The sequence below is a fragment of the Poecilia reticulata genome, linkage group LG17 (assembly GCF_000633615.1).
Source record: "Poecilia reticulata strain Guanapo linkage group LG17, Guppy_female_1.0+MT, whole genome shotgun sequence".
NCBI classification, from domain to species: Eukaryota; Metazoa; Chordata; class Actinopteri; order Cyprinodontiformes; family Poeciliidae; genus Poecilia; species Poecilia reticulata.
In genome coordinates this window covers 23,629,777-23,639,645 of record NC_024347.1, presented here as the reverse complement: position 1 = coordinate 23,639,645, position 9,869 = coordinate 23,629,777, and the positions used below count along the sequence as shown (strand labels likewise).

The following is a 9,869-nucleotide window of genomic DNA, read 5'->3' as shown; positions in this document are numbered from 1 at the left end:
GATTTGCAAAGACAGCACTAGACTAGATGACCCTGAGCTGCAAAATGCATAATTTTACTACTTTGCAGACTTATTTTTCATTCAGCATTCATTCAGAATAATTCAATCATTTGTACATCTCACTGAAAAATTACCTTACACAAAAAAGGACAAATTGAGTACTTTGACCATAAACCTGAGCTTGAGAAATCTGTAACTTCAAAATGAGATTTGTGTTCAATTTTGATGACATTTGTTACACAGACACCCAAACGTAAGCGATCCTCATTGCTTGCCATATTTAACTCAAAAGAAGAAATCACGTGTCTTTTGTTGTCATGTATGCTGGAATGTGTAAAATCACAATTTATGGGGTTAAGTAGAAAGAAATAAAGGAAGGAAATAAAACATCAATTCCTGTCAYGTGTATGTATATTGTGTGTATTATTTATGTGTCCCTACTTTACATAGTGCATGTAAAGGAATGAAGGGTGTAGAATCTAAAGTGTGCCACTGCATAAGAAAAGAGTAAGTTACTTATACCATGATGTCACTGTCCCGTATTTTTTGTTGTCACTGTTAATCATCTAACCATCTTAGGTTGCAAGTTCGATGCTCTACATGGACACGTGGGGTGCACCAATTAGTGAAACTATTTGGTTAGTTAAGAAATACATTCCAAATCTCCAACTATGTGTGCTGTTAAGTATGTGACATGCTGAGGTGAGTGAATCTTCAGCAGGGCATACAGAATGTCTGCATAGGACAGAATGAGATTAAGTGACATAGTTAGTAAGACATTTCTGCCACATGTGTCAGTTTAATATGTGTTGGTGGTACCTATGTGYAGTACATATTGCATTTCTATGTTTCAACATGACTAAGGCTTCAAAATAGGCAAGATGGGTACACTGTGGTCATAAAAGGGATGGACGTTGCCAGTCAGAATTATTCAGGTATTCCATAATGATGTTGTGTTGAAACAATTCTCAATTTGTACTGATGGGTTTAAGGGTTTCAAGAAAATCTTACCCCAGAACCAGTCTGAACCATGAGTRAGAGGTAGGATGGATTTATGTTTYMAGGTTGTTTACACTACACTAAGGATGTGTCTTGTCAGACCAAGGGACGTTTTGGCAAGCTGTGTAAATTGCAGCATTAGTTTTCTGTTCTTCAGTGACAAGAGGCCTTCTGCTGCTGCAGCTAAAGGTGGGCATCAATTCAAAATATAGATACCAAATTAGATTCTCTCAGAATTTTATTTCCATGTCGTACTGTAGTTTCTCAACTCTACTGTAACTTTACTGTTGCATACTTTACTTATGGTAGCAATCTGTTACCAGCCTTACCCTTYGATGACATTATTCAGTATTAAAAGTTTCATCTGAGCATAAATATGGGACAATCATCTGTATTATAGCTATAGGTAGAGGTGTTCTCGCATTCAAAGGCTGGGGAATACTTCTTTAATGGGAACTAGTTTGTGCTGCAACTTTTACTTTTGTAGTCATTTTGTAGAAGAGTGTGTCAGTCCTCTAAATGGAGTTTTACTCTGTCATAAAACTTCTCTCTTTTCAATACCACAGATTTTCCACTGTGAGGATTTTTTTTTATTATGATGAGTCATGAGGAAGGTTGTTTCTGGCAGCCTGAGGTGCTAAAACAATGCATGAGGATTGAGAGATTTTTTTTCCCCTCCCTTTCTAACTGAAACAGCAAGTGTAGCAAAATGTCTTATTTCAAAAAAAGCTGTCCCAAACTRTTCTTTCCCCCATTGCTTAGGCAAACACAAAATGAGACGCGCCAGATGCAGCAAAACTCACTTCCAGGAGCATTCCTGTTTACTTGTAAAGTCTAATTGGTAGGCTCGCTCCTTGGCTTGAGAACTACTTTTCTAAATGCAACCCGCTTTCTTTCCAGTTAAACACAAGACGCCTATGGAATGAAAACACGGCGACACACTGCAGTGYTAATGTTTACTGCGATGGCGTAGACATGATGATGATCTCTGTTGAGCTCTCTCGTCTCTGGAGTGATCTCCAACGTCCTCAGATGACAGCTGTGTGAAGCCACCAGTTTACATCGAGACAGTGCAGGTCTCTGTGGCCCCTTATGCCAGTGGACGTTGGTATCGGCTGCATCCCTCTGTTTGAGATTTATACCCATTAATAATTCATTCTCTGCTGCTGACTTAGGAGGCCCTGTTTCTCCCCACTGCATCACGCTGGCCCCTTTCATATGCTCCAAAGTGAGGCATGGTGGAGTAAYGTGCAGAGCCGCTTTAGTGGCCCCTGCATTAATGCTGAAAGAGAGGCAGGACAAAAAGAAAGAGCGTGATAAAAAGCTCCATTTTTACTCACTCTCTATTCTCCGTTTCTCTCTCTTAAACACGGTTGCTAAGCTACACCACAACTAATCACCAGGAAAATCATCCTTATTCAAAACCATATCTCCAGCCTGTGTGAGGACATACTGTATTCTGCCCTTCTAATTAAAGATATTACTGAAAACACAGTAGCGCTTAGAAATACAGATTCATCCTGTTTTTGTTTTTCTCCCCTCATATTTAAATGTAAGCTCGACAAACACATTTTAATATTTGAGAAATAACCTGGGTAAATACAAATAGCAGTTTTCAGATAAATATTTCACTTATAAAGGGAATAAAACTACCTAAACCAGCCTGACTCAATACGGAAATGTAAGCACTCCTGCTATTAAACAACACATTAATTGTGGTTAACTGTTATATTTTTCCAATTCAGTTTCACAAGCCACATTCAGATTTAATTATGGTTAAACTTGCAGAATCAAGAAATCTCTTAAAGGAGAACTAAACATTTTTAATGGAAATTATTTGGTGAAAAGCTTCCACAAAGCATTCCAGAAACCAGTTTCTCTTACCTAAAACGYAAACATTTTGTTTTTAGGATTTTGGTCAATGAATGGTGAAATGAGGTGATTTCTTTGGGGCGGAGTTACCGTCCTCTATCGCCCTTGGTTCATGACTTGCACTGTGACTCTGTTTCTTTGGAAATGAGTATCGAAGAAGAAGAATCAACATTAGAAATGATATTATTATACTGTTATAAGCATACTGTATGATTTTCTTTCACTCTATATTAGTTTAGAATTCCTCTTAAAAATGTATMCTTTAAACAGAACCTGTTCTGCAGCTCAAAGTGGGTTAAAAACTCAACAAGCAGCATATGCATAGATRTCAGTGGCTTCGTTTGAGTCTGGAAAAAGCTGAAGGTTCTGGGACTCCGGTGAACCACGGTGAGAACTTTTTTCCACAAATGAAGAAAACAAGGAACAGTGGTGAACCTTCCCAAAAGAGACCAGCAGGAAATTAATCCTGGAGTCCATAGAGGGGACTCAACAAGCAGATGACAAAAGAACAAAAACATTTGGTTCATTGTCCATGATCTGCGTTTGACAAGAAAGAGAGTTCCAAGTGAAAAACACTGCTGATCAAGAAGACCAGTCTGACATTTTCTAAAAACAAAAACATTTTGACTATCCACAAGACTTTTGGGAAAATATTTTGTGGGCTAATGAGACAGTTATATCCAGCTCCAACTAACACAGCATTTCAGTAAAAGAACGTTTCATCMACAAACATGGTGGTGGTGGTGTGAAGGAATGAGGCTGCGTTGCTTCTCCATCATTGTATCTGTACAATGAACTGATGGAACCATAGATTATGCTCTCTTGCAAAAAAAAATGCTGAGGAGGAAAGCCTGGATATCACATTGTGATGAAAAGCTAAAGCACAATGATCTGAAACACACCAGCAACTCTGTGTCAGAATAGACTCCATAAATTACTGAGGCTGTTCATGTTGGAAAATCCTCAAACGTAAGTGAATGAAAACAATTCTGCAAGGAAGAGCTGACCAAAATTCCTCCATAGGAATAAATAAGACATATTGCTCATGTTTTTCATAACACCATACAGATGGTACAATGAGTTATCAGTTTGAGAGTGTGCTTACTTTTTCATTTAGGGTCAAACTTTTTCAGAGCTATTTTCCAATGTTAAATGAAATCYTAATTTAAAAACTATTTATTGAATTAACTTTACTTTAGTTATCATTTCTTTAATAATCTGAAAMTTTTACCTATGTCCAAAAAGCAACACAGAAGAAATCTCTAACGGGGATTGTGAAAAATACCTTTCACAGGCACCGTATGTCCAGTGGTTAAGGATGATTTAGTTGACAGCATGTCTAAATAAGTCAACAGTTCGTTGCTTGTCAGTGTTCCTAAATTGAAGTTTAATATCCTCTGCTCCTGGCAATTTCCTACATCCTCAAGGCCTTCATGTTTCCAACCAGTCACCCAGGACCTGGATGGAAATCTTTCCCATCACCGTTCACCACCTCTGAGGGGAAAGATTATGAAGATTAGATTTGCCCTAAATAGATTTTTTTTATGGCAGCCAGAAACAATGCTATCTCAGAGTCACTCTATATGCAATTCGCTCTGCAGAATGCCTGGCAAAGAGCACTTGCCTTTCATTTGTGTGCGAAGCATGGCTTYGTGTGCTCTTGATTGAATCTTGCAAGGAAAGTAATGGCGAATGTTATGACTGGTGACGTAAGGGGATAGAGACTAATATTGCTCCCTGCCTTCCTCGGCAAACCACAAGTCTATGCAATCTGTCTCCAGGTCATAAAGAYGCTACACCTGCACTGATTTACTGTAGGAGCTGCCTCACCTAGCCCACTGGGAGTTTGTGTATATATGATTATTATTATTATGGCTGAAAATGTCAACATGATCATTACAACAACAATCTTTCCTTCTTTCTTGACACACTAGTTCCAGCTCAAAAATAAAACARCTTTATTCACTCCCACAACTCCTTGGTACACTCCAGAACTTTGTAAAATGAAATCCTAAAAACTTCAGTTTGAGAGACTGCACAAAAGTCTGGTTTTGCTCTCGATCTGAAAGCCCACACARGTTACCTTCAGCAATATGAAGCTGTACTAAATGCAGCCYAGATCAGTAATAAACAAACTCCTCAACCCCCCTTATTATCCTTTACCCTTAACAAATGCGAAACCTTTTTACTYCAAAGTCAACACCAAATACAGCTCTTTCTCTCCCTCCAGGAATCCCAACTGAATCATTTCCCCCTAGCTCTACTCAACCACTCGYCAACTTCTTCAGTTGACCTTTCTGAACTTCTGCTTTCATTACTCGCCATCTTCCGACTCTCTCACCTCTGGTTCTGTCCCACAGTCTCTCAAACTGGCCATCCTCAGCTCTAAAGAAACCCAGTCTTTATCCTGGGTATCTCACAAACGTCAGGTCCATATCCAACCGTCCCTTTCTGTCCAACATCCTCGAATGTGTTGTGCCTGCCCAACTCAAAACCCATCTTAACTCTAACAGTTTGTTCAAACCATTTCAGTCCAGCTTCCACACTCACCACTGCACAGAAACTCTCCTCAAAGTCTCCTCTTTTCCTCGGACTCTAGCCAATTCAGTATCGTCATCCTCCTGTACCTCCCGGCAGCATTCGATACCATCAGCCACTCCAATGTCATCTCCTGCCTCTACAACACTAACTCTGTTGTAGCCTGGTTGAAGTCATACCTCACCATCAACAGCTCATCTGCATCAATAAGTGCTTCTCCATAACAACCCCCAGCCTCGTTACAAGGCGGCGTCCCCCCGAGGCACYGCCAGATTCTCCATTTTCATTGCCAAGCTGATGACATTCAGGCTTTACAAATCACCCCACCCACAGTCGCACAGTAATAAAAACCTGGATGAAGCAAAACTTTAAGCTGAAGAATGACAAACCTGACATCATTGGTTCCAGAAACATCACTAAGTCCACTGAATATTTCTTTTTGTCCATAGACATTACCGCCCTCTTTCCATCACCGCTCATCCACAATCTTGGCATTTAATTTGACTCCGTCAAACACCATATCAAAAAAAAAAGAATAACTAAGACTGATTGTTTGCTAAAGTAAGATGAGAAGAAAACAAGTATATATAGGAATAAATGCATTGGCAGAAGGAATAACAAGCAGCAGAAACTAAGTTGCTCAGCAACTTTATAGTAAGCAATAAACCAGAAGTGAAACATATGAATTTGGCTAAAAGACCTGTGGGTATTATAAAATGAATAATCGCAGAAGGTAGTTCTGCAACATTTGACTGAAAAAAATTCTAAYATTTTTACATAATTATTCAACAGTCATGTTGACTTAACCACTGTACAAAATCCTGTTGCCATTTGCACTAATGCACCGATATTACCTCTATGTTTCTACACATTTATCTGTGCCGGTAACAAGCTGGATATTCATTCAGAGAATGCTCTTACCATTTGAATTTCAAATTTGGATTCATCAGACTTCTGGTTATTCTACCATTTTTTTCTGTCGTTTTCAGTAAGTCAGGACTCAGACAAGGCAGAAGCTTCTGGATGTTGGTTAAACATGCAATGATAGATTTCAATTTGTGCCAAAAATGTATACAATTTTGTATATAATTTTCAATAAATATGTAATTAGAAACTGGAATCTATTTATCCAAGTAACATGCTGACATTGTTCTTATTATAACAAGAACTAATAACCCAAAATGTCTACGCTCCCACTGGTAGGAAGTCTTAATAATTATTATTTATGTGCTATAGTGGTGAGGGAACTATTTTCCCTGCTCTCTGGACCCATGTTAGTAGACGAATTGACTGGCAACACACCAATTTTCTATTTGGGTGCTCCTGTGCTGGTTGGTTCACAGGAGGCAGCTGGGTTTGTTAGTGTCCTGTGGAGGCAGAGACAGGTAGACAAGAGACAGCTAGATGTAATGACCCCCACCATCAATGACTAAGCAGCAGCAGCTCTGGATGGCTGAGAAAGTAAACCTGATATTAATGACAGCATAGCTATAATAACCACGGCTGCCTCACTCTCCTCTGTGGTGCAGAAAAAGTAAGCTGGACGGGCTGCTGGTGGGAGTAAGGATTTGTAGAAATGTGTGCCGGCAACAACATATGCATTTCTGCCACGCAATTATTTATATTCAAAATTTTACCTCTAGTAGGAGGGATAGATAAAAAAAAGTTTAATACTGGTTTAGCATTACCGATGGATCTGGCCGCATCAAATTAACAGATGTTTATTAAATTGTTTATTTTTGATTTTTTTTTTACACAGCTACATCTAATTGTTTTAAGTATAATTCTAGCGCAGCTGCATTTATCTCTTGCAAAACAGGATAATGCTGAGACTATTTAGTGAAATATATTACACATATAAGGCACATGCAACATTGTTTAAAAKATRATGTTGCCCAAGGTTGAATAACAGGAGATCGCTCACCAGCTGACATATAAGCCTGCATAAAGACTTAAAATAAATAAATAAAAAAGAAATCAACTTCTTTYGTTAATAAGAGTCAACACCTTGCTTTTACCTGCAGGTAAAAGCTGTTTGRTTGGTTTAAAGTCTTTGATTAAAGTGTAGGGAGGTCCCTGAAAAACAGTTTAGTTTGTCCATTTAAGTTTTATATCCTTCACTTGTAGATTTAATTAAAGAATTAAATGAAAGATGAGTGTTGAACTAGGASATTACAGGAGTGCATCACTGGAYAAGTAAWACCAAAGTGGTAAATAATTGTTCTCTATTGCAACTATATGTACACATCAGCCAGTTGTTCAGGAAGCATGCAAGCATTTTTACAAAGAATATTTAGATTTTGACCCCCCTCCACATCTGAGAGGGCAGCGCCTCRCCATCCCCTATAGACCAGCTGCCAAAACATGGATTTCTTTCTTCACCAAAACAGACCAGAGTAACACCAGCATTAATCCAGATGAAGCCCCAGTCTGCTATTCCATCTTCCACCCTATTTTCTGGAATTACTCGTCAACAAKATCTCACCTTTCTCCGGGGCTCCAACCTCAAACTGCTCATTTGTGAACTACAGCTTGAGAACCCTAATGCTTTGAGATGCTGCCCATGATTGGGCAACAGGAGAACGASATGGTGGMTTGTTAGCTAMTTACTTTATAYTTATAAAGATAAGACATTAATTCTCAGAAATKATCTGAATGAAATGGACCTAAATTCAAAATAATTCAAGCTATGAGGACAAAGAAACATCTTGAGCCTGCAACATTGACAGTAAACAGGCAAAATAAAGGCAGTTAATGATTTTTCACACATTTCTACTCATAGAGTTACCTGAGAAAAGTAGAAAAAAAGCTTAAAATCGTAGCTTTTGTTTACTTTTAAAAGGGCTTTTAGAATACAGGCATCCCTCTGCAGTACCGAGTGTTCTTACAACGTCTAGGTGAAAGATTGAGCTTTCAACTGAAGGTTGTCAAGAAACAGAGGAGAACTAGATTGTGTCCCTCCACATATTTTACAGTTCTGTCTTTCTCCTAGATAAAGTGAATAAAGCCCAGAGGCCTCTGATTACCCTAAACCCAGAGAGTTCATTACTTCAAAGCAGAACCTCATTAGTTTAGATTTGCCTTTCAAGTTCACTTTCTCTCAGGATCTCAACTTTACTGTTAATTACTGTTCAATTAATTTAAGAACTGGTAACCTCAGAGGCAGGTGCTGATAGCACATATAACTGATCAAGTTTGGCTTATTTCCATAATTTTTAGTAACATCACTGTGGGGACTTAAGACAAATAATAGATAGGGCAGTCTATAATCGAACCGATAGGGCACAGTACAAGCAAATATTCATACAGCATTCATGCTGTTTGATGTAAATCTTGATTAAACATCACAGTTATTAATTTCTAGGCAGAGCCTGAGTGGATAGTTAATTACACAAGCTCTGTTTCTACAAGACTAATACCCTTCCACAATTAATCAAGGCAGTTATAAACGAAGACATGCTGCATAGGAACACCAGCCCACAATCTATTAGCTTAAAAACAAAGAATTTTAGTTTTTATTTCACTCCATTTTAAAAGAAACCTGTTATAAAACAAACAAACAAGATATGACTGCTGGAACTGACTGCAGGGAATAAAATACATATAGAAAATGAACCTAAGGTTATAAATAAAAGCAGCAGAAGCCGAAATTAAAACACTAAAATCAGGAACAACTATCTATCTAAGCTACCATATACATCTTCTGAAAAATTTACAAGATCGGTTTCAAATGCAAACATCGGCCTATTATCTCGCAAAATTAGTAAAAGTGCTGGAAATACCAGCAGGTTGTATCCTTTTCCTTTGGCTACTGAACCCTGGATATAGGAGGCAGCCAACATGAGAGGATTGACTAGGTGTGCAAAACAGATGGAATAATTCATCCAAAATTATGAATTTGTTGAACTCAATACACAGCCTTGAGGGACACCTATAGCGTCCAAATACAGGCATATGATGGAAGGAAAATACATCCGTCCCAACAGATGATTTGAAAACCAGTGGATTGCTTAGTCTGAAAGGCCCATTTCTGAAAACCTGACATAAGATATCATGATCTGCAGCATGAAATGCTTTTGACAAGTCAATCAAAAGTGCAGCACAGCAGTTTGCATCCAATCCCTCCATTAAAATCAAAAATAAGAAGCAAAGAATTGACCTCCTTAAGGAAGTGGGTGTAAAGCTGAAGGAAGAGAAGTGTTCCTGAACGCTGAGCCGAAACAGCAGTCGTCAGCTAAATTCAACTGTGTCATTATGCTACATGTGTAACAGAATTCAAATGAGCTTCACCAGCCAGTCAACAAAGAGCGATTTGCTCTTTTGCTTCAGCAACATTTGTGCTCTGTGAGCTTGTATTGGTTTAAAAGAAGGATGCGAGCCACACTGAGAAAGAGATGAATATGTGAATGTTCATGCCTACCCGGGTGTACGGGGCGTCTGTGCACACAAGTGAGCTGCAA

The 9,869-nt window shown here is 38.6% G+C and overlaps 1 long non-coding RNA gene across 1 annotated transcript in view; it reads right to left on the bottom strand.

The window, feature by feature from the left end:
- Positions 1 to 1,964: 1,964 nt before the first annotated feature.
- LOC103479762 (uncharacterized) overlaps positions 1,965 to 9,869 on the bottom strand; it is a 73,661-nt gene continuing 65,756 nt past the window's right edge. The window contains exon 3 of the long non-coding RNA XR_535975.2: positions 1,965 to 2,281. This is a non-coding gene — a long non-coding RNA (uncharacterized LOC103479762). The remainder of the gene's footprint in view (positions 2,282 to 9,869) is intronic.